We start from the raw sequence: 26,492 nt of genomic DNA, 5'->3' as shown, positions 1-26,492 counted from the left end.
TTGCGACACGTGTTCGGACTGCTTTGAAAGACAGAGCGGGAATCGCAGAAGCCAATTCAGAAGAACAGTGCCCTTGGTAAGTATCTATAGAAAAGGCATGCAGCGGCAATGTTTCGTGGTAGGGCGGATTTGCAATTTGTACAGAGTGAACAGCTGTTTGGAAGAAAACTAACGCTGTGAGCGAAAGAGAAAACCCCATTTTTTAGATGCAGAGGAAGCAATGTTTGTGATGTGCTTATGCCAAGAGAGAGATTACAAGTCAGGGTAATCCCCAATAGAAATATGTGATCTTTAGAAATCTGAGTGTGATCAAAGATAAGCATAGGAGCAGAAGAATTCTTTGCAAGATAATAGACAGGACTCAGTTTTAGAAGGATTGAAATCAACAAGTTAGCTTTGTCCCACTGGAGAATTACCTGGAGATCAGCATTTAAGGAATTCGTAGCGGATATTCGATAAGTTGAGCTGTTTCCTCAGGGCAAGGTTTGTCAAACTGGAAGGTGGAATGTAATGTGCTATTATCAGCAAAACTATGGATAGGATTTCCGGTCAATGGAAGAAGGTCATTAATATACAAGAGGAAAAGAGTGAGAGAAAAAACGGAACTTTGGGGAACAGCAATATTAGTGGAGAAGTTAGAAGATGGAGAGCCATTTGTCATCACTAAAGATAGTGAGCGGTCAAAGAGGAAATAAGATACCCAATTACAAAAAAAAAAAAAAAAAAACAGTTGGTGCCTTTGAAGATGGAAGCTTGTTTAGAAGATCGTTATGCCAAAGACGATCAAAAGCCTTTGAAATTTCAAGAGCAACTGCTTGCGTTTCACAAAAATTTTCCACTGAATTTGTCCATAGATGGATAACATAAGCCAGTATATCACCAGTGGATCGAAATTGACGGAATCCATACTGGCGATCATTGATCAGAAGGTTTCCAGATAGTTTAAGGGTTGGCAGTTAATAGACATCTCCTTTACCCTTTGTCACCCTTTTTAAGACCAACTGGCTGGATATGAGCAAATTTCCAAGCAGAAAGGAAAACACTGGTGGAATAAGAAAGTTGGTCATTGGTTTTAATGGGGGTTTACTGGCACAAGGGCAACTAAGGCCGAATTGTGCCTGTCACAAGAATTATGTAAACGTGACAACGGTTTTCTGATCAAGTGTTATAAAAGTTTGTATAAATGAATCTGCTTTAGAAAATTAAATAGGTCGGACAGATTTGCTTCATCACTAAGAATACGATTCATTTCTAATGAATTATTCGGTTAGAAGAGAATTAAAATTAAAACTTGCGAATCGAGCAGCTTGCTGGTGGGGGCAGTCAAGAAGGATATGTTTCACTCTTAGTAGGGCGAAACAATGATGACAGTGAGGAGGATTCTCACCTGTCTACAAGTAAAAGTGGACGAGATGGGTATGGCCAATGTGTGTCCTTGCAAGGGCAACCTCTTCCGTTTTGTTTAACCGTAAGCTAGATTTCCAGTACTGTGGGATTTTATTTATTTGTAAGAGCTTATTATGTTTTTTTTTTTTTTGCTGCCATACTGATACCCATTGGTCAATACATGCCTGTTGTATAATGGGTTTGCAGTCCATATAAGGAACTAAGACAGGTGAACACATGGGGTTCAGTGGATTTTTAGCTTGCTTGATCGGCCTTCTTGTTTCCCTGGACTGCAGTATGCCCAGGAATCCAGCAGAAACTTACTGCTGTGTTGTATTCTGTGAGATTTATCAACTGTGCTCCGATTTCTTTCAAAATAGGATAAGAGTAGGGATATTTGTGTTGTAAAGCAGTAACTGCTCAAGGAATCAGTATAGATTGTTATCTCTTGATTAGGCATATTTCTGACATGTTCAACAGCCATTTGAAGTTCAGCAGTGTAAATACTTCAACTAGGGGAAAGAGTTTCGGTGATAACACAAGTTGGAAGAATCATTGCAGAACCTACACATGTATTACATTCAGATCCATCAGTATAAACGTCTTCTTTTATTGCTGCTAAGTACGGTACAAGTACTATAAACAATAATTCTCATCACGGCGACATGGCCAGGAGTTTTACATTAAGGAATGATACATGTGATTTAATGGTAAAAACAAGTTACACGGGAAATTGTGAGTTACACAAAAATTAAAACATGTAAAAATGAAATTATAATAAATAGGGAAATACAAAGAGAAACACAAATGAACATCGTAACACAATTTGGAAGAATTTATTCCAGTTCAACAGACGCGATCCACTAGAGGAGAATGCAACGGTATTTGTAGTCAGTAGCCATTTCTGCTGGTTAACTCCAAAACAGAGCAGTGCCTGGGCAGGTTGGAAACGATTACACAGTTTCAACCGGTTATATTTCAGGATTAGTGTGGGATCAGACCTCAAGGATGGCAGAGGAGTGTTCCACTGACAGAAATCTCAGATCTTTGGGGAGTTTATCACTCCTGTGTACATTTTTACTGTAGTCATTAAACGTCTGCCGTCAATTAACTTAGGGAGGCCTGGGTACATTTAGCTGCACAGCCATGTCAGTTGTTCACAATTGAGGGGGTCGGCGATGCTTATTTGTGGCCCATTTCAGGGTCCAATATTCACACGAGAACACCTGTTTTTGAAGTGAGAGCGACGCAGACGCCCAAATTTCAGCAGCGTATAAAATAACCGGATAAACAGTGATTTGAAGATATCTGGTAGTGGTTGCGACATCGTTGTAATGAAGTAAGTGTTGTTTCGCTCTCCAGCGTAGGGTGTTAAATCGCTTCCGGAGGTATTGCGTGAACATTAAATTTCAGCTTCGGATAAAAATAGACACCGAGGTCCTTATGGCAGGTAACCACTGGGATGAGAGTACCAAAAACCGATGGTTGAATTACTGTTGGTTGCTGTTTCAATGAGTAAATCATTATTGCAGATTTTGAAGGGTTAAGGTTTAATCCAAACATCTTCAAGTAAGATGAAAGAGCGGTTGGTTGGTTGTTTTGGGTTTTATTAGCGCATCAGCGACTTAAGGCTATAATGCTCCTGAAAGAGCGGTCAAGTTCTCTGTGATTAAAGATTATTATTATTATTATTATTATTAAATCCGTAATTGCCGTTGTGTTTGCAGACGGTGGGATTAAGGTAAGGAACTTCATATCATCAGCATATATTAGAGCATCATCACGGTGATGCATGAAAGGAATTAGAATGGCTGAGAAAAGAAGGCCACACAGGACGCCACCTTGTGAGACTCCTGCACTGATTTTCCTTGTAAAGTGGGTCTTCTTCATTGTGAGGTGGACACTTCTATTCCTCAATAAAGCGGTGAAGAAAGCTAGTAGATCTCCATTAATCCTGAAGAAGAATTGCAGAAGACTGAGAAGGGCTGTGACGTTTAGGTTGTCAAAAGCAGATTCACTATCGGCGTACACAATAGCTAATTCGGATGTAGTTTCGAAGGCCTGAAGAATTGATGTCTGTGCTGCCATGTGGTTCGTTATGGTGTATCTATTTGCGACTGCGAAATGGAACTGTTTCGGTTTCTGTGGCATCAGTTGTTTGTTTAATGCTGGAAGGAGTACTTTTTCAAGAAGTTTGAGGAGGGTAGAAGAAGTTGAGATTGGTCTGAAATCTTTTAGCCTTGTTGATGCTTTAACCTTAGGCAGTGGACTCACAGAGTATTCATTCCATTGAGCAGGGAAAACTCGGGAGGAAAGAACCGAGTTGCATATTGAGATTATTATTTGGTTTTTTTTTTTAGGAGCATTAGCAACTAAGGCCATATTGCTCCGGGGATATGCGGTGGTCATTCCCTCACCTTTCCGCATCCTCCGTAATTGGTGGTCACAGGCTCGAAACCTGCTCTAATCAAGAAGCATATTCTACGCACTGCTGCTCCTGCCTACGGAGGCGCCTGAAGATTGAGAGCAATGCATCTAGGATGTAGGGGCTAAGGCACTTAATTATGAAATGAGTATCTTATCTCGGCCTGCGGTACTAGATGGACGCAGGGAATTAATAGCATATACCAGTTGCTGTCTTGTGATGGAAATTATGGAAAGGTCATCAGTAGGAGCGAATTGAGAGTTTTGGAGAGGAATTTCAGCAGAAGCGGAATTGGCTTTGAATCTTGAAATGTAGTCCATCCAGTTATCTAGATCGAGATTTGAATTCATGAGCCTGGTCCAGATGAGTATGGCGCTTTACCTTTAGACAAAGTAACATCGGTGTATCTCTTTATGGATGATGCCTTAAGTCTGTTGAAAATAGCTCTTGCTCTGGAATATAGGATCCGATCTTGAGTTGTGCCAGAGATTTTCCATTGCCTGTGAAGGTACTGCTTGTTGTGGAACTGCGCGCTAGATCTTTGGTCCACCAAGCTCTAGTCCTTGGAGACATGTAGTAGCAGTAGTGGCATGTGATACAAGAAAGCAAGTGTATAAGCTTATGCAGTATCAGCCAAAAAAAAAAAAAAAAAAAAAACAATCACACCATTCCCTCCAAATGCCTGTCCAGTTCCTCCTTAAATTCATTTAACCTATCAACTTCCACAACGACAGATGGAAATTTGTTCCAGTAATTAGCCTCCCGCTGGATAAAGGCAAATTTCCGCACATCTATTCTACATCTGTATTTTCTTAATTTGAATTTATGCCTCCTTAGGTTCGTAATCTGAACAAGTGGAAGGATCCCATCAGAATTCAGCGTGCTCAACACATTTAACGCCTTATACACCTCAATCAGATCACCGCGCAGGTGCCTAGTCTCCAGCCACTGCAATTTGCAGAACTTAAGCCTCTCTTGGTAAGAGGATCCCTTCATTTCTCCCCCCACCAATCTTTTTGCCCTTCTCTGTACACGCTCAAGTAAATCTACATCCTTCCTAAAATGAGGCCTCCAGACCTGTACGCAGTACTCAAGGCGTGGCTGACCATTGCCTTATACAGAGGGACAATCACCTCCTTTTCCCTGCTAGCAAAATTCCTATATATCATTGACAAAACCCCATGACCTGCCCTGGCAGCCTGTCTGCATTGCTCAGAAAACTTCATATCTGACTGCACAATTACTCCCAGGTCTTTTTCATTTTCTACCACCTTAAGTGTAGTACCACACAGTTGGTACGTTTCTCTGGGGTTACTTCTACCCATATGCAGTATTTTACATTTGTCAAGTTTAAACTTCAGTTGCCACTTCTTAGCCCATCTGCCCAAATTATCTAGATCCTGTTGCAGTAGCACACTGCCATTACTGTCATTAACAACCCTGCCAACCTTTGTATCATCTGCAAACTTCGACACTAAGCCTGATATACCTTCATCAATATCATTGATAAATATACAAAACAACAGTGGACCCAACACCGAACCCTGTGGGACTCCACTAATAACATTAGTCCACAAAGAGCAGCACCCATTGATTACCACCCTCTGTCTTCTCCCACTCAACCATCCTTTTATCCACTGTAGCAACTTACCCTTAATACCATTCTACTCCAATTTGTACAATAGTCTTCCATGCGCAACAGTGTCAAAAGCTTTCCTGAAATCCAAATATATGAGATCAAAATTATTTTTTGCATCCAGTTCCTTTGTAACTACATAATAATATCCTATCAAATTTGTCAGACAAGACTTTCCCTTAAAAAAACCCATGCTGTGTCTGAATTATTGCTGCAGTCTTGTCTAGATGATCCTGCAATGCATCTTTAACCAGTGACTCCATTATTTTACCCGGAACAGAAGTTAAACTAACTGGTCTGTAATTACTCGTGTCACCCTTCGATCCGCCTTTGTGAATTGGAGATACATTTGCACATCTCCGGTCTGTGGGGACCTCTCCTGAGTCCAAGGATGCTGTCATAATGATAGCTAAGGGTTTGCTTACTTCCTTTGCTGCCTCCTTTAATATAACTCGATAGATCCCATCCACCCCAGGTGCCTTTCTTATGTTTAACTTCAACAATTTCTCCTCCACTTTGTTCTCAGTTATTACAAAATCAAATTCATTAAGCACCCTGTTACAATTTGATAACCTTGTAGCATTTTCAAACCTTAATAGCTCCTCGTGTGAATGTAGATGCAAAATACTCATTCAGTTTGTTTACTATCTGAGCAGGATCATCAACAGTCGAACCATCGATATCAAGTGGACCAATCAGATTCAACCCCTTCCTTTTAGAGTTTATATAAGAAGAAATCCTTGCTGTTTTTCTTAGTATCTTTTGCCAAATATTTCTCGTAATCTGCCTTAGCCTGCCTAACCTCCTTTGTGACCTGATTACAGACTAGCTTATATCTGCCATAGGCTTCTGAGTCACTTGATAATTTATATACATCCCATGCATTTTTCTTCTCTGTCACGAGTCTCATTAGTTCGTTTGATAACCATTTAGGCCTAAACCTTGAACAATATTTCTTAATAGGAATGAAACTTTTAGTAGCATCCACGAGTAATTCCTTGAATGCTTCGCACTTTGAATTTACTGTTGGTAACATCGTCAGTTGATCCCACTGTAGAATTTAAAAACTGTCTGAGACCACTGTACTCACCTTTATGGAAGCAAAAACCCTTTCCTTTACCCCTGATGGCAATCATATCTTTAAGTAAATCCCACATCAGTGCACTGTGATCACTGCCACCTAGTGGTTCCTTTATCTGCAAATTCTTAATACACGAATGATCACTGCTGATAACGAGATCAAGTGTATTACCCTCTCTGGTTGCCTCTCGAACATGCTGCTGCAGAAAACAATCATCCAATAAATCCACAAAGGTCTTACTAGTGTGTGAGTGACCAACCCACAAGTTCCAGTCATTATCTGGGAAGTTAAAATCACCATTATAAGACATTCTGATTTACTAGCCCACTCTATTTCTCTGTACAATTGTTCATTGTACTCATTCGAGTCATTAGGCCTATAACACACTCCTACTCTTATTTTTGCTTTCGCAGTGCTTATGTCACACTAAACTGACTCAACAGTGAACTGTTCATCTATATCAACTGGATGCACTTCATTGGATTTTGTTTTTTCTTAATTAACAGCATAACACCTCCTCCCTTCCCATCCTGTCTATCCTTTCTGTACACATTGAACTCACCAAATTCCAGTTCTGCATTCCTTATATCTGTGTGACACCACGTCTCTGCTATCCCAACAATATCTGCCTTTGATGTCTTGACCAACACTTCAAATTCATCAAATTTATTTACTATACTTCTAGCATTGGTATACATGCAAGTATACATGTACCTTATTATTAGTTACCCTAACACATCCCATATAACCACCTCTTTCACGATGACTGCCATCATTCCCTGAAACCCCCAGCACCCCTCGCTCCAGGTCCCTACTTATTCTAATAGAAGTTCTGCAAGAATCAGCTTCACCTCTGCCTGCGGCTACTTTTAACCTTTTAGTCGGCGAATCCCCCCCAGCTAGCAGTTTTTCTATCAGCAATCTGCAGATCTCCTACTCTTAATGTCATTGGTGCCAACATGTACAACAATATCACCTTTTGTGCCCTTAAAAGATGATATATGCTTTACAACGTCATCAACTTTTGCCCCTGGCAGATATACCCTGGTCATGTTCCATCTATCCTTTTTACACAATATATTCGCAGTCTCCCTGAGAATAGAATCACCAACAAGATGATACAAAGGTTGGCAGGGTTGTTAATGACAGTAATGGCAGTGTGCTACTGCAACAGGATCTGGATAATTTGGGCAGATGGGCTAAGAAGTGGCAACTGAAGTTTAACCTAGACAAATGCAAAGTACTGCATATGGGTAGAAGTAACCCCAGAGAAACGTACCAACTGTGTGGTACTACACTTAAGGTGGTAGAAAATGAAAAAGACCTGGGAGTAATTGTGTAGGCAGATATGAAGTTTTCTGAGCAATGCAGACAGGCTGCCAGGGCAGGTCATGGGGTTTTGTCAATGATATATAGGAATTTTGCTAGAAGGGAAAAGGAGGTGATTATCCCTCTGTATAAGGCAATGATCAGGCCACGCCTTGAGTACTGCGTACAGGTCTGGAGGTCTCATTTTAGGAAGGATGTAGATTTGCTTGAGCGTGTACAGAGAAGGGCAACAAGATTGGTGAGGGGAATGAAGGGATCCTCTTACCAAGAGAGGCTTAAGTTCTGCAAATTGCAGTGGCTGGAGACTAGGCACCTGCGCGGTGATCTGATTGAGGTATATAAGGCGTTGAATGGGTTGAGCACGCTGAATTCTGATGGGATCCTTCCACTTGTTCAGATTACGAACCTAAGGGGGCATAAATTCAAATTAAGAAAAGACTGATGTAGAATAGATGTGCGGAAATTTGCATTTAGCCAGCGGGTGGTTAATTGCTGGAACAAACTTCCATCTGTCGTTGTGGAAGTTGATAGGTTGAATAAATTTAGGGAGGAACTGGACAGGCATTTGGAGGGAATGGTGTGATTTTTTTTTTTTTTTTTTTGGCTGATGCTGCATAAGCTCATACATTTGCTTTCTTGCATCACATGTCACTACTACTACTACAATAATTAGTAACTTTGGGATCAGCGCATTCTGCCTTGGAGATTGCCGTTGTGTTGCCTGATGCCCAGGAGTGAGCTCTGGCGTTGAATTGGGCAGCTGACAGTTTGACGGGCCCCTCATATTAATTTCTTCGAGGGCATCTACCGTATACCTCAAGCTGTCATAGACGCCTAGTAGAACGCTGAGTTGATGCCTAATTTCTAGACACTCTTTGCACATGGCACATACAAAGACATCCTCCTTGGCTAGATCATGTTCTGTTCCAGAGAGTCGGCAAACATTTCACAAGTTGCACATTTTTTTTACGCTGTGATGCGTTGGAGAATCGTCCCCCTCAGTTCTCCCGCGAGTCACTGCACTCCTGCCACTTTGTGCCCGTTGCTTTGCTGCTCTAGTCTGGGGTATGATATATTAAATTAATAAGATCAATAAATTTAATTAATTAATTTTCAATACTACGCTATCTAATAGAATCCTAAATGCTGTGATGCGTATTACGCTATATAATTATACGCTAGAGCTGCCTAGTTACCACAATTAAAAATTTGAATTCCCTACTACTCTATACAAAAACAATGGCTGTAAGATTCGAACGAAATAACGGTTTTACGTATATTAAGTAGTAATTTACAAAAACTCTTTATTTAAATTAAAAATAAAAATAACCAGAGTAACTATAACTATAAGACTACGTATAAAGTACAATATAAAACAATTAGGTAAATAAAAAGGCAAACACTTATCGCTTACTACTCTTGATCACAGTGTGCTGAAGTGGGATTTACTCAAAGAGGTAACTACCGTCAGGGGTAAAGGAAAGGGTTTTTGCTTCCGTAAAGGGGAGTACAGAGGTCTCAGACAGTTTTTAAATTCTGTACAGTGGGATCGACTGACGATGTTACAAACAGTAAATTCTAAGTGGGAAGCATTCAAGGAATTAATCGTGGAAGCTACTAGACTTTTCATACCGATGAAGAAATATTGTTCAAGGTTTAGGCCTAAATGGTTATCAAATGAACTAATGAGACTCGTGACAGAGAAGAAAAATGCATGGGATGCATATAAATTATCAGGCGACGCAGAAGCCTATGGCAGATATAAGCTAGTCTGTAATCAGGTCACAAAGGAGGTTCGGCAGGCAAAGGCGGATGACGAGAAATCTTTGGCAAAAGATGCTAAGAAAAACAGCAAGGATTTCTTTACTTATATAAACTCTAAAAGGAAGGGGCTGAATATGATTGGTCCACTTGACATCGATGGTTCGACTGTTGATGATCCTGCTCAGATAGCAAACAAACTGAATGAGTATTTTGCATCTACATTCACACGTGAGGAATCATTACAGTTTGAAAATGGAAGAAGGTTATCAAATTGTAGCAGTGTGCTTAATGATTTTGTAATAACTGAGAGCAAAGTGGAGGAGAAATTGTTGAAGTTAAACATAAGAAAGGCACCTGGGGCGGATGGGATCTATCCAGTTATATTAAAGGAGGCGGCAAAGCAACTAAGCAAACCCTTAGCCATAATTATGAGAGCATCCTTGGATTCAGGGGAGGTTCCCACGGACTGGAGATGTGCAAATGTATCCCCAATTCACAAAGGAGGTTCGAAGGGTGACACGAATAATTACAGACCAGTTAGTTTAACTTCTGTTCCGGGTAAAATAATGGAGTCACTGGTTAAAGATGCATTGCAGGATCATCTAGACAAGACTGCAGCAATAATTCAGACACAGCATGGGTTTGTTAAGGGAAAGTCTTGTCTGACAAATTTGATTGGTTATTATGATGTGGTCACAAAGGAACTGGATGCAAAAAATAATTTGATATCATATACTTGGATTTCAGGAAAGCTTTTGACACTGTTGCGCATGGAAGACTACTGTACAAATTGGAGCAGAATGGTATTAAGGGTAAGTTGCTACAATGGATAAAAGGATGGATAAGTGGGAGAAGACAGAGGGTGGTAATCAATGGGTGCTGCTCTTCGTGGACTAATGTTATTAGTGGAGTCCCACAGGGTTCGGTGTTGGGTCCACTGTTGTTTTGTATATTTATCAATGATATTGATGAAGGTATATCAGGCTTAATGTCGAAGTTTGCAGATGACACGAAGGTTGGCAGGGTTGTTAATGACAGTAATGGCAGTGTGCTACTGCAACAGGATCTAGATAATTTGGGCAGATGGGCTAAGAAGTGGCAACTGAAGTTTAACCTTGACAAGTGCAAAGTACTGCATATGGGTAGAAGTAACCCCAGAGAAACGTACCAACTGTGTGGTACTACACTTAAGGTGGTAGAAAATGAAAAAGACCTGGGAGTAATTGTGCAGTCAGATATGAAGTTTTCTGAGCAATGTAGACAGGCTGCTAGGGCAGGTCATGGGGTTTTGTCAATGATATATAGGAATTTTGCTAGCAGAGAAAAGGAGGTGATTGTCCCTCTGTATAAGGCAATGGTCAGGCCACGCCTTGAGTACTGCGTACAGGTCTGGAGGCCTCATTTTAGGAAGGATGTAGATTTCTGACATCCTTTCTTCAGAATAGAATCATCCAAATGTACATAGGAAAACAAAGGTATACTAGACAAATACATGCAGGCGTTCCACAAGGAGGAGTCCTGTCCGGAATTCTTTTCACTGCTATCATCTACCCACTAATACACAATAGAACAGATATGATATCATATGCAGATGATTTAAAGATCTTCACAAAAATAAATTTGACCGATGAAGCCAAAAACGCCACAGTAACCATCAACAAGACCTTATCAGAAGTACAGCAGTACCTCAAGAATTTTGACCTGCAAGTGAACCCTGAGAAATCTGCCATCACGGTATTCTCTCTTAAACCCATACCAACCATAATTCAGCCTGCGATTGACGGAGTCCCGATCCCCTGCGTTGAAAAGCAAAGAGATCTGGGTGTAATCTTCGACAGAAAATTACGATTCCATCACCATATAGAAGAACTCTGTGCTAAATTCAACAAGAAACGGTGGGTTGCCAAGCAGCACTTGCTACACATTCACAACAGCAACCTGATAAAAATGTACATCAGGATGATGATTTTTGGAAGTGTACTGTATGGAGTAGAGTTGTGGGGCTCAGCTGCAGACACCACAATTAAACCATTAAAAGCCGCTGAATACTGGCTCCTTAAGTGGGCAACCTGGAAGTGTCATCTCCCACCACAGCAGCGCACAACACCGATGGCCAACGCGCTGAATTTAACCAGGTTTTCAGCATTAATTCACGAGAGAAGACTCATCTTCACCGTAAAACTGATTGCCGGGAGAGTCTCAGCACCCAACGTTTGGGACACCGTGTGCTGGCGGATTCCCCAAACAGGTCTCCGCTCCACTCCCAAGCTTCTTGCTCTTCCTTCGAGGCTACATTTGAAAGATCGGTTCCTGCCTTATCAGAAGCTCCACCTGGTTCAATCCCTGGATGCTGACTTATTTAAAATCATAGATGATAAAAAGTATAGACGGATCATCCTAGATCTGCACGTGGTCTCCAGAACTACCAACTGATCTCAGATCGTAATGGCGGGGCAAGAGACTCTCAGAAAACTGGACTTGAGGAAAAGCTTTTGTTATCACAATTTGTTATTTTTGTTATTTTGTATTAGTTTTCCTTTCAAGTCATTGTTATCTGCTATGAGTACTTTTTTTTTTTTTTTTATTATATAATTTGCTTATAATTAATCTTTACAATTTCTTTATTATCTCTGCCGTTTGTTAACCTCTGGCATGGTGCCGTGAAGGGTATTGTATGGTCGTGGTACCTGCGTGTACCGGTGAACTGTACAATAAAGATCTTATTTATTTATTTATTTGCTTGAGCGTGTACAGAGAAGAGCAACACGATTGGTGAGGGGAATGAAGGGATCCTCTTACCAAGAGAGGCTTAAGTTCTGCAAATTGCAGTGGCTGGAGACTAGGCACCTGCGCGGTGATCTGATTGAGGTCTATAAGGCCTTGAATGGGTTGAGCACGCTGAATTCTGATGGGATCCTCCCACTTGTTCAGAATACGAACCTACGGGGACATAAGTTCAAATTAAGAAAGGATAGATGTAGAATAGATGTGCGGAAATTTGCCTTTAGCCAGCGGGTGGTTAATTGCTGGAACAAACTTCCATCTGTCGTTGTGGAAGTTGATAGGTTAAATAAATTTAAGGAGGAACTGGACAGGCAATTGGAGGGTATGGTGTGATTTTTTTTTTTTTTTTTTTGGCTGATGCTGCATAAGCTCCTACACTTGCTTTCTTGCGTCAAGTGCCACTACTACTACTACTACTACTACTACTTTTCGGAGCCTGTAAATCACAGCTGTAATTTTTAAAGAGAGTCAGCGCCCTCTGTGTACGGTTTTGGCTGACGCATAGAGGGTAACTGTATTTACCCATCTTGTGATTAGATTAGGCACTTTTTGGGATTAAGAAAAGTCGGAGAAAATAAGATTTTCTTTTCCACAGTATTATGGAAATTGAAGCTGGGCATAGGCAGAACAAGAAGTAATGCATTTGGGTCGTGATCTGATTTCAAGGACGTTTCTGGTGGAATGCCGACTCTGCAAATGCCAGAACATAGAATCAAATCGAGACGATTAGTGTTTCTCGTTGCCTCCTCATTGATAATCATAAACTTTAATGGACAGCGATTGTTCATTTGTCGCTGAAGGAGAGGGCTCAGATGTGGTGGAAGGTTAAAATCGCTGCAGAGAATATGAGTAGCAGAAGGGTGTAACTTACTCATTATCCAGCCGGTAGCATCGTCAATTGTTGCAATATCTGGAGCTGGGGGTATGTAGATTGCTGCTAAATCGATTAAACAGGCTTTAAACTTCACAATCACGAGTATTGCTTCATAAAATAAGGAGTTGCCAGATGTGACGTGCAAAAATTTCAGGTTGGAATCTTTGACGAAGATGGCAACATCGCCGCCTCTAAATTGAGATCTTGATGTGAAGAACGATGAAAATTCAGCTGCTGGAGCACAGGCTATTGACTCCTGGTCAGGTTCAAGCCATGTTTCTGATAGATGAATTACATTCACGCTGTTGGACAACAAGGGTTGTTCGAGGGTTTCAAGCTTATTTTGGAGGCTCCGGACATTTTGGTAGAAAACTCTAAAGGTGAGTTGAAAGGGAATATTTATAAGTGCTATTTTTTGATGCTGTTGAACACCTCAACAAATTAAGCCTAGTGGAAATTATACTGTTAATTGAAAGTGATTGAAAAGCAGGATTATGAGGTGTCACATCAGTACGTTTGTAATCAGTAACTGGGGCAAGAAAGTGATTGCAGCTGGACACGTGGTGCAGCGGTTTTCGACAGACACTAGTGCAGTTTCACAATTAGTTAGTCATGCAGGATGGGGGAGCCGTGTCGTCCTTCGGTTTTGCTCACAAGATGAAGTTGAAGTGGATGGTTTTGGGTCTTTCGATTCATAAAAAGGCCTGATTAGGGTGCCAGTTGGCACCCTAATCAGGCCTTTTTTATGAAAACGCCGTACTCGTCCTTTCGCAAACTACTCTAAAGGACGAGTAATTCGGCGTTTTCTTGAGTAAATTTGCCGATACTTTGGTATGCAGTTCTTTACTCATTGCCGCCTCAATATCCTCAGCAGTTGTTAGTGGCCCCAGTCGTGAAATAAAGAGGCTTCTGTGCTGCGAGGTGGAAGGCTAGCTCATTGATCTCAGAATAGAGGACGTACAATCCTAATCTGACACTTTTCCTTGATATTGGCAGGGTGACTCTTAATTTGAGAGGGTGACCTGGAGAAATGAGGGTTGTGATTAGCTGTCAATTGAGGAGATGAAACAGAACTGGTAGCAGCGATTTCAGCCCAAGATTGTTCATGACAGGTGGGCAATGGCTGCCTGGATTTTTTCGAATGAGGTCGGTGTGGATTTTTGTCCATGAAGGTAGAAGTGTTGCTGCTTTCAGACAGCAGCACAGATGGTAAAACTGAGGTCAGTTTTGGAGGTAGGATGCTAATTTGGTGGGCCGCCACTTGTGGATCTCATCTGTTCAGCTGCATGACATGAAATCATGACCGGGACTTCGCTGATTGCTACAGTAGGGAATTGAGGTTCATCTGAAAGGTGATTGGCCCCATGAATATTTGGGCAACATTCAAATTCAGCGGGATTGTGAGGGATCAAAATATCTAGCTCTGCTGATTGGGCGGTGAATTGAGTGTTGATTCTGATAAGAATAGATAAAAATACGGTTAACTGATTCATTTTGTTTGGAAAACTTATGAGTTTTGAAGCATCCGGTTTTGATTTGCATATTAGCATACAGATCATTAAGAGCAGACGTCAGTTTATCTATTAACACAGATAAGAAATTGCTTTCCACCTCATCTGCGACAGACTTACTTATTGACTCATTATGGGTTTCTGGCCTTGGGATGTCCTGTATGGACAGTGCGGCCATTGACACTATGCCTGGCAAAGATATATCAGTTTGGATTGTTGCATTATTAGTGCTCCGGGCCTGGGAAACAGCTAATTTGTCTTTGGCACACGACGGTTCCAACAAGCTTTGAGACGAAAAACTTATCTCACCCCTGATACACTCCAGTGTTTTGCTACTGATTAACATGGGCGCTTCGTAATGACTGTTGCTGAGAGTACCTGCAGGGAGGATCGATTTAGCCTAATTCCTACTCTTTGAAATTACGTCAGATAGAACATTGTTGTTGTTGTTGTTGTTGTTGTTTTTGGTTTTTAGGAGCATTAGCAACTAAGGCCATATTGCTCCGGGGGGGGGGTATGCGGTGGTCATTCCCTGAGCTTTCCGCATCCTCCGTATTTGGTGGGCACAGGCTCGAACCCTGGTCTAATCAAGAAGAGTGTGCTAAGCACTGCTGCTCCTGCCCACCTGGCTACTGAGGTGCCAGATGCCCAGATAGACCATCTGGCGACAGAAGTTGCTTACTGACCATGTTATTTATATCAGAATTTTCATTCATGGTGCTATGTTCAGATCGTCTGCTATTGAATGTGTCTACCCCTTTTGATTTAATTTTCATTCCTTGCACATTGCAAAATAAAGCATGGCTGTTCCTTGACGTACACATCAAATTATAGATTGTGGTAACTTGTTCGCTGAGCTTTCGTTCCGTTGTTTTTCTTTTTCAGCACTCATTATGAGTTCTCGCCGAGGTGTTAATATATTCCGAATTTGCTGTTTTAAAAGGTCCTGGTTGGTAATGACCGTATCTAGTTTGTTTTGTAACTCATCTATATGGGATTTCAAGTCGTGATGATTTGTGTTGCTTCGACTTATTGACGAGTTTTGCTCTGAAAAAATCTGATTAATTAACTGCAGAGTGTCTGTACAATTGGCGTCTTGTAGATTGAGTTTGGGTCCAAAGATTTCTATCTCTGATTCCCCAAAAGAGTCTTCGTTATCTGAGAATTCATCAATAATCTTAGAGAGCGCTTCTTTTCGTTTTTTATCAGATATTTATTATTATTATTAAATCCGTTTATTACAGTAGCAAGTGTTTGCTTTCACCCCTTATACACAGCCGACCGGCTAGAAGGGTGTACAAAAATGCAAGAATTGCAATTATTTACAATATAACTGTGCACAAAAAATGCACGATTACAATTACTGTATTTACAAGCCGATTTCTGCGTAACAATCACACTAGGCCTGATCTCCGAGTTTCTATAACTTTTGTGACAGTCAAATTTGTTGAGGCAGGGAATCGATTATCTGCTTAAAATAATGTTTATGGCTCAAGTCCCTGTGGGAGTCCCTTTGTCAAAACGACCCTGAAGTAGGTACGGAACGACTCCCGTTCAAAGGTCTTAGTGATTACTTCATATAAGCTTATGAGCAAGTATACACCTCGTAAATTTGTGTAGCCAGCATTCAAATTATAAAATATAATTAAAAATTTACCTTTTAACTTCATTGCGGAAACGACATGTTCATCCAAAAGCTCACTGAATTCCGAGTACAGATGTACAAAAAAATCATCATACTTGACAATTAAACACAGAGCACTGAAAATACACAACAGCGTGGAACCCGTGCACTTTGCAGACAGTGTCTGTTTGTTGATGCATCAGTTGAATGTAGCTGCTGTACATTTTGATAGTCCAGAGCCTGTTCACCCCACATCAGAAAAAAGTCATTACATAACGCTTTGAATGCGGACCATGGTGGCTCCATTTTCTGGTGTCCGGGCGTATATTGTCTAGTGGGACACTCCAATTCTGCATTACATTCTTCAATCTGATTCCAGCGTTTATTCCTATAGCAGTTTACGAAAGACGGGTTAAAGAGGTAAGGCCAAATAGAATTTGAGGGAACACTTCGAAGTTTGGCTGCATATGTAAGCAAAAGCATCTGTCTCCGAAAGATAATGGAGGCTCATGTGCATCGATATATAAATTATAGACTGGTGATGCTCGAAAGTCGTCTATAGCTATTCTAAGGACATTGTGTTGAATTATATTCAGACACTGTAATGCTGATTTTCTAGATAAGTCATATACAGGTGCACCAGAGTCTAGTCCGGAACTAGGAATCGGATATTGGCTTGATGCACGAGAAGAAGGCAGTATCGGTCAGCTGCCCATGACTGACATCGCAGAGAGCACTCTAAGGATATTCATTTTCTTCAGACAAATAGTTCGTACATATTGTATGTGTTTTAGGAAGTTTAAATTCTTATGCAATATTAAACCTATGAATCTCATGAAAAAAAAAAAAAAAAAAAAACTCGAAACAGAACAGGAGCACAGGTTTTGAGAAGTGGAGAAATACCATCAGGAACTGGCTATTTCTTCGTATCAACATTCTTCTGACATCCTTTTGACTGAACACCACAGGGGGCATTGAATGTTGTGTACCAGAAATGGTACGAGGTGGTTTACCAAGATCACCAATATACGAGTTAGAAGAAGAGTAGAATGCTAGCAGGTCAGCTTTATATTTGACTCAAGTGGCGACAGAACCATCCGGTTTCGATAGAGTTGGAAATAGAGGTGAGCAAAAGCCAATAGCTTGGCAAGAGACCAGAATAATCGACTACCATTTGGACAAGAAGCAAATTTTGTACCCTTAGCCTTTTCGAAATCTATTTTGGACTGGTTAACAAACGTTTTACAGTTGTTGCAAGCTTTGTGCAGGCAGAAAATGAGCCTCGAAATTTGGATACAAGCCAATTGCAATATTCGTAGCTGGAACAGCTTTAGCACATTTATTGGAAAAATAAGGTTTAGATAAAGGGCGAGATTTTAAGTTGGAGTGTGGAATTAACGATTTCATTTCTACAAGAATAATTTTACTGACACGATCTGAGCAAACGTTGACATCGGAAGATTTGAAACAGTAATCCGACCAAGGAAAAGAAGAAAAGAAATCTCACAGATCATCTCATTTGGCCTTCTTGTAATGTCAAACAAACACGATATTGAAAATTGACACAAGAGAAAGGCTCCATTGGAGAAGAGACCATCACCAAGTTTGATCTGAGGTACCTAGACGGCCACTCACCTCGACCATGTACTTAGAAGGGCTGTTTGTGAGAAAAAGATCAAGCGTGTTGGCTGTGTGGTTAGGACTGTTTAGTATTCTTGAAGGTAAATGAACAATTTGTGACAGATCATTAGTAATTGCAAAAGTCAAATAGTTCCAAGTGATTAGTGGAGTTGGGCAAAGGTTAGAGGCAACAGAGCAATTTGACAGAATGTGGTAGAGAGAAGATTTCAAATTTCTAGGACTCTGACGGGGAATATCAGAGCGGAAATATGCACGAGTATCACCTCTGAAGTGAAAGGAATAATACAACGAACAATTAAAACTGGGATGAGTAGTGGTTGGATGAAACAATAATTGGGATGCTATCAGAAAAAAGTACGTGGGTTTGAAAGACTAAGGGGAAATGAACATCACTGAGGTGGTAACTGAGACCATGTATATTTGTGAAATTAAAGAGGAAGGGTTTGGGAGGTTTAGATCTTTTCGCAGATACGTTGTTCTATTAATTTGATTATTCATGATGCATTCAGTAGTAAGAAAAGGTGAGAAGACATATTGTATGAAGTAATAAAATTTTTGGATATGGCGTACACAAGGCAAGAATATACCCAGTTGCTTGACGTAACGTTGGCTCGACAATATGCACAACGTTGACCGCAAAAGTACTAATTCCGGTGGCGGAATTAGTATTTTTGCGGTAATTTTTACTATAAAAATATATTATACATCTGTTTTCAGAAAATATAATGAAAGTTTTTTTTTTAATGGATTAATTAACTTTGAAATAAATTCCATTACAAGTGAATGAATTCAATATCAAGAGGATTCGCTCTTAACATTTCTTTAGATATAGCAATTTCGGAGAAACTTAAATTTTGAGGTCCTAAGGGGCCGCTTATCATGCTTTGATTATTATTATTTGAAACTAACTGCAACTCATTATTATCTGATATTTCCAGTAAATACCGTAATTAAAATCTCTATTCGTCGAAGAACAGCTAAATACTGTGCTTACAGCTAAATTTACATATTTTTTATAAATGCAATACGTATTGTTTTCTGAATTATAATAGAACCTCATAAATCCCGCATCCTCGGGAACATGGCGTTCTAGATTTTTGAAAATTATGCATGTAACTTAAGTATTTAACCCCTACTACTGGAGTGGTCCAGCGAATGATGCACTTGCATGAGAAAAGAAGCTCGCAGGTTCGAACACTGTCACCGATATGGCCGTATTGTTTTTAGCATGACGTATAAATAGTGCCATATGATTTCAACAATCAAATCGTCTTAAACTAAATCGACCATTAATTGCTTTAATTATATTGTGACTTCTTTTAACAGATTCAATTAATTTGCTAACTTTAAATAATTTTCCAACTGCAATCCGAGCCAATAAAGAAGCCTTATTTGTACATACGAATGTACTATTAATTCACGGTATTTAATGCCTTCAAAAATTAACGATTTTATACGTTACAGTCACACAATAATAATGACATACAGTCTTTTTTTTTTTTTTTTTTTTTTTTTTTTTTGATTTGGTAGTTGTTGGCGCATCGGCTTCTGTGGCCCTATTGCACCTCCCAAGGTTTTTGCAGTACTTTGATCCAAGCCCGAGGCGGGAATCGAACCCGCGACCTTTGGTTTGCCGGGCACGTACTTTACCCACGCGGCTAGCCCGGTCGGCGACATACAGTCTAGGAAATAAGTAACACAGAAAAAAACTGGTGTTCGCAAATTATGAAACATAATGTATAAATATTACATTAATGTATAAATAAATATAAATGCATAATATACAAATATTAATGAAACACTGTTTCATTAATATATATATATTATGCATTTATATTTATTTTCCAGCCGCCTATTTTCCTCTGCTCCTTTACGGTCGGCTATCCTCGGAAAAGATTCAAAAATTCCGGAATTCGTATAAAATACATTTATACAGTAAACTCTTTAATGTTTGGCACATCGCGAGGTGCTGGATTTTGAAAATTTCCGGATTTTTGTAAGGTGTACCTAGTGGTGGAGGCAGTGAATATTAAAGAAACCATTACTTATCACTTAACTTATTTACATACACTGAGTGATCACTGAATTATGACCACCCATATGAAAATCTAGATGCGACCTGTTGACCACGTCAGGTACGATAATACGGTGTCAGTGGTTCAATAGGTAGTAAAATTCCGAGTGTGATGGGTAAAAGGAAGGATTTATCGGACTTTGATAAAGGACAGATTGTGGGAGATCGCCGAGCTGGTGCCTCAATTTCCCAAACTGCCGAACTGGTGGGGTGTTCGAGAGCCGCCGTTGTTGAAGTGTACCAGGACTAGCGTCACAATGATCAAACAACGACCGGACGGCAAAACTGCCAAGGTCAGCGAATAGTTTATGCTAGAGTTGAGCGCCGGGTCCGACGACTCGTACAGGCGCAGCACTGTTGAAGAGTTGACTACCCAATACAATATGGGACAACCTGGAACAATATCTAGCATGTCCATGCGTCGCATGCTCGCACGTATGGGCTATACCAGCAAACGACCCCTACGACATCTTCTCCTAACCAAGGTTCATCGGCTTAAAAAACTCTCCTGGTGCAAAGAGCATGCAAGTTGGACGTTAGAAGACTGGAAGAAGGTGTCTGGTCGGATGAGTCATGATATTTACTCCACATCGTGGATGGTCATGTACGGATTTGACGTCAACAACATGAGGCTCCTGATCCATCATGCTGGTATCAAAAGTGCAGGCCAGTGGAGGCGGTTGTATGGTGTGGGACATGTTTCACGGGCAGGAACTTGGATCCCTGGTGCATGTGGAACAACGTATCGTTGGTCTCCGCTATCGTCAACTGCTTGTTGACTGTGTACACTCCGCTATGTTACATTTTTTCCCGAATGGCGATGGTGTCTTCCAAGATGACAATGCGCTGAGCCATCGGGCACTTGATGTGCAGGAATGGTTTGAGGAACACAATTCTGACTTCCAGTATATCAATTGGCCTCCGAACTCCGCCGATATAACTCCTATAGAGCACTTGTGGGACACTATGGAAAGGCAGATCAGGCGTCCGTATACAACAATCACCTGCATAGTTAGCCGCATTACACACAGCTTGGTTGGCTATACCTCCCGAACACTTCAGACACCTTGCTGAATCAATGCCACGTCGGATAGCTGCTGTACTGAGGGCAAAAGGAGGATCTACGAAATATTAGGTACGTGGCCATAATTCAGTGATCACTCAGTGTATGTAAACGTTTACATTGACTAAATTATAGTACTAGTGGCTAAACCGCTATTAACAGTTGAAATTGTTAAAACACAAACAAATGACAATAAACAGTCACAGCAAATGTCAGAGTATCAATGGATGTGCTTCAGGGACAAAACACTTTCGTAGTGGAGAATAAGGAAAAATTAACTATTTTTCTCCAGGAAGGATTATTATTACGAGGCCGTCTTTATCGGTTAACATGACATTTTGCTCTGAATGTACTTTGGAGAAATTCAATCGATTTCTGGTCACGTAATAGTAATGATCACCGAATTAACTGCACAGAGCGGGGGGGGACAAAGAAAAAGAAACAGTCAAGGTATTCTCTTCCACAGGATTTGTAAGAAGTGGGAATCCAAGCGACTGATCTTGAGCTGTCTGTTGTTATTTCTCCCTGCTTTACAGGCTGTATGGCTAGTTATAATGGTGGTAAAAAAAAAAAAAAAAAACTTGGGTTGTGTGGACTCTATTGTTTGTGAGCGTCAGTAAGTCACTATTTATGGAAGAGATTAACCACAGATTTAATGAAGCATATTTTTCAAGTGCTCCACCCACAATACATATTTTCATTTTCCATTTGCTCTCAGCTGTCTTAAAGTGACTTCAAAGTCACCATATCACACTAACGCTCCTTCACCAGCCAAATAAGAGATAGCACTAAAAGAGAGAAATTCAAAGTTATAACATAGCTAAAGCTATATGGCCTCAGAGAAATAAGATGTTCGCAGGGTTGCCTTGTACTTTTATCTTCTTTTGCGATCAACAGGATTTAAATTGCATTGATAATGCAATGATCTTAATTCTCCCAACAGAAGAAACTTGCCTTTGTAATAGTAGCGCAATATCTCCTGATACTGCACTACTTTCAAACAGATGGGCGCCAAAAGTTTAACAAACTACCGTATTTGTTTAAAAGACTGTGAAGCGTGTTTCAGAACTAATATCGATTCCTCATCAGGAAGCAAGTGTTCTCTTGTGACAATACTGAAACAAAACAGATAGCTTTATCTACATCACAACTTTGAAAACTCCGATATCGTATACCACATTGCAGCTCACATCGTACAACTTTACAACTGTTTTGTCTGCGTGTTGCCGGTGCAGCTTATCCATCTGATAAGGGACCATTTGGTGAAGCCTTCTCTTTGAAAGTAGTGTGATACCAGGGCAACTCATTGAAAAGTCAAGTTTATGCTATTGTAACAAAGACCATTGCAATGTCTATGCAGTTTAAACTGTTTTTGCAACAAGCAAGATTTAAGGAGCAAAACAGTAATGCAGCATCTCATAAAGAAATGAAGAGTCATTCTTTTTTGAAGGGATTCTAAAATATAAACGCGATCTTTGATAGAGTGTATCGTGTCATTAATATTTGCGGATTTTAAAGTGCCAGATCTTAGAGTTTACTGTGTTGCAATTCAATTTATTTTTTCATTTATTAGTATTATTTTTTTTATTCACGAGAATGCAGTTCGTGTTGTTTCTTATTAATATCTCTTCTGACCATTTAAATATAAATACCTATACATTAAAATATTAATACCTATTTTAATATATAGGTATTTATGAATAGATATTTATGTTAGATTTCGGATAAATATCTATTAGTTGTAAAAGGTCGTCCATGTACGAGTACATCAAGAAAAGCAGAGGTCCTAAAGATGATCCATGAGGAATGTTTAACACTTAAATTTGATATACTGTACTTTTTTTTTTTTTTTCATAAAAGGTATTGGAACCTGTAATACCGGTATCGAAGAGAGGAGATATCTGTTGATATTGCACTTAACTTCTGCAGGTTGTAATTTTCAGAAAATACATGTGAAGGAAGGTTGTCCCAAAGAACAAAAGTAAGAGAGATCTTTTAGCCGTTGGGCCCCTAGTGGGACCCCACTGCCCACGTTTTCCCCCAAGGAGGCAGGTCAGGCAACCCAGTAGATTATCTGAGTACTCTGACAGGTCCTGCCACCTAGTTTCCGAGGATTTCAGTGGAAAGGGCCTATGTGATTAAAAAAAAAAAATTGGGGTAAACGCTAGAAGTTTGATTAGGCCAAAATGGTTTGATAAGAGTGAGGTTAAATTTGGACGCAAGTTAGTAATTTAGCTATGTTAAGCTAGGGGCGTACACTGTCGGTCTAGTTAGAGTGAGGGGAGAGACTGAAGACTGACGGGGACAGATAGAAGTACATACAGGGACAATAGGGTAAATGTATAACTGATGTAACCACCCAAAACGCTCTTTCCATCCGATCATAGCCCAATCGCAATGCTCATAATGCTACCGTATATGGACTTCAATGTCAAGGACAAAACGAAGAGCGAGCTGGTGACTTCGCCAGCCTTTCTGGACCCAAATAAATGCCTATTTGCTGCCAGTTGTATCCCGTGGGGATGTCTACTCACACGTGATGCCTTGCTTGCAACAACTCTCTTAACCAGTTGAATCAACTCTCTTGCAGAATTAAGGTGGTTGGTCTTAACTGGTTTGTTTATTATACTTTGGGGACAACGATGTTTGACACAGAGGGGTTTATTTGTGTGGTGGAAAGGAGGCTTCCTTTGTACAACACGTCATTAAAAGACTACTCCAGCAAAGAAATAAAGGCAAAGTGTTGTACTTAAATTGGAAAATACAAATATTTCCGAACTGGGATGAACTGTGTAATGATGAGACGAATCAGAAAGCTCAGTTCTGAACCTTATATTTATTGTACATATTACTTATATTTTAGTACTGTTTCATTAGTTAACGAAATACAAGTTTGTTCACTTGCAGAGACAATTCCGTACACAGATTCTGGGTTATCTGTGTACGGAATCACGAATGTACATAATTTAAGTTAATAAAGAACCTTATTATTATTATTAAATAAGATGAAAACAGTAATCGGAAAACTGCTGAAGAATATCCTCTGCAACAGTACAACTAATGTCGGCGTTAACAAGAGAGAATCACGTGCGGTCTCTGTCTTCTTCCTAAACGAATTTTGAAAACCTATCGTTTCAAACATAACTTCGGTGTCTTTTTTTTTTGAAAAGTATTGTGAAGGCAATGAAAGCACGCAGTACGCCCAAAGTACAGAGTCGTTAACAGCGTGATAAAAAGAGAGGGAAAAAAAAAAAAAAAATATATATATATATATATATATATATATACTGTATATATATAATAATAAAATAATACACGCAACTCTTTCTTGGCATAAAAAACATGACCGAAAGAATTGCAACGGAAGTACGAAAAGATCGTACTTCCTTTCTTCAATGTTTATTGCATCTACTAACAAAAAATCTGGAAACGGGATGATTCCAATTCATCTACTGGAAGCCACACTGGAAACGGGAAAAACTGATAACACTGCAATGCGCGTTTAATAAAAAAATAAAACAAATAAAAAAAAGTTTGCTTTATTGTAATTGTTTTTAAGGATCAATATCGGTACAGCACCTTTTCTGTATATATATTTGATCTTCTAACGAAATTTCAAGAAAATATTTCTATTGATAACTTCGAAAACTTCTGTCTTCTCATGAACATTCGTAAAATCGGCTTCCCCATAGCCGATTCTCAAGTGGTATTGGATATTGGGTATGTTGAGGTTCTAACGGCTCCTGGGATTTCTCCCATCTCCGCGTACGTTCTCTGTATCGAGTGACAGTGGCCTGTCAATGCCAGAGGTTTGACAGTGTGTAGGTCATGTAGAATGTAGTATGTTGTGACCATTGTTCATCCGGCCTGTCAGCCGCCGAGCCCCTAGTGACCATACCCAGTGACGGGAACGCCGGCCGAGGGTACCAATAAGACTAATTGTACTCTGGCAGGTCCTGCCACCTACTTTCCTGAAATTTCAGTGGTTAGGACCTTAAAAAAACTCTTGGCTTTGGTATAGCTTGAGCACTTGCTGTCTCTTATGGAATGAGCTGCATCCATCTTGAAGGTCTTACAGTTTACGCAGACAGGGTCATTGCCTTTGTTCGAACAATTGTTATAGTCGTGGCCCTTCTATAAGCAGTGACCACAATTTTGGACGGTTTGAGCGCAAGTGTGCGAGGTATGCCCAAACCTGCAACACTGGTAACTACTACGTGCTGGGGAAAGCGCTGGCTGTCCCAGTTGATGTACATCCTTGTTTGGTGGGAGAGGACTTCCAGACTGAGGGGTCGAGCTGCACGATACAGTTTTGTCGACTGCAGTCTTTTGGTTTCGTTGAGTATTTAGCATTGATGAGACTATGCATATCTTGTTCAGGGAAGCGTGACTTAAGATTCCTGTGATATAGCTCTTCCGTGAGTTGCTATGGGGTAAAATCTTTGTTTAAGTCGAAAATAATAATCTACGGCCCCGTTTTCTTGGGCGGCTTTGCCTTGAGATCCATGAATGCTATTTTCGAGTTTGTTATGATCTTGTTGGCTTCTTCTCTAGTCTCAGTTTTGATTACTATTCCTGTGTTTCTTGTTTTTCTAACAGCTTTTATCCGCGTAGTTTTGAAGTCCTCTTTTAATTCGATCATTACTTGCGTCTTGATCTGCTCACTAGTCTGCTTCTCTACCGCATTTAATAGTCTCAATACTGCTGTGCAAAACGTAAGGACCAACACTATTTCTAAAGGTTACAACCACAAAATCTTTACTTAAATCTCGACCGCCATATCGATCACTGAAAAGGATCGATATGGCGGTCGAGGCGTTATCTTGGATGGACGTACACAACTCCAGATACTGGAAGGCGGTACTGTAACCGGTGCACCGCTACTGTACTTAGGTAATACTTCCCCATGTGCGTCTGTTCCGAGGTTCCATTGGCCCCGATTTCGTGTTTATGGATGATAACACCACACCTCATCACACTGCAGCTGTTGTTATGCTTTTGGAAAGCGAGGACATTGTTCGTATGGATTGGCCTGCCCGTTTCCCCCGACCGATCTAAATCCCATCGAACACATATGGGACGCTCTGGGGAGATGCCTAGCAGCACGTCCGCACTCACCACAAAATGTTCACCAGCTGAAGATGGCACTGACAGAGGAATGGATGATGTTACCACAAGAACTTATCAATAACATTGTTCTAAGTATGGACAGGCCGTGCAAAGCCTGCATCGACATTAGGAGTGGCCATATCTCCTACTGAGGACTACCTCTTCCCTTTGTTCCATCTTTGGCAGTGATG

The 26,492-nt window shown here is 40.3% G+C and overlaps 1 long non-coding RNA gene across 1 annotated transcript in view; it reads right to left on the bottom strand.

The window, feature by feature from the left end:
* LOC150084147 (uncharacterized) overlaps window positions 1-26,492 on the bottom strand; it is a 367,749-nt gene that overhangs the window by 207,686 nt on the left and 133,571 nt on the right. The window lies entirely within an intron of this gene.

This window comes from Mastigoproctus giganteus, chromosome 6, assembly GCF_048544385.1.
Source record: "Mastigoproctus giganteus isolate SK-2022 chromosome 6, ASM4854438v1, whole genome shotgun sequence".
Taxonomy (NCBI): Eukaryota; Metazoa; Arthropoda; class Arachnida; order Uropygi; family Thelyphonidae; genus Mastigoproctus; species Mastigoproctus giganteus.
This window is presented reverse-complemented; position numbering and strand designations above follow the sequence as displayed.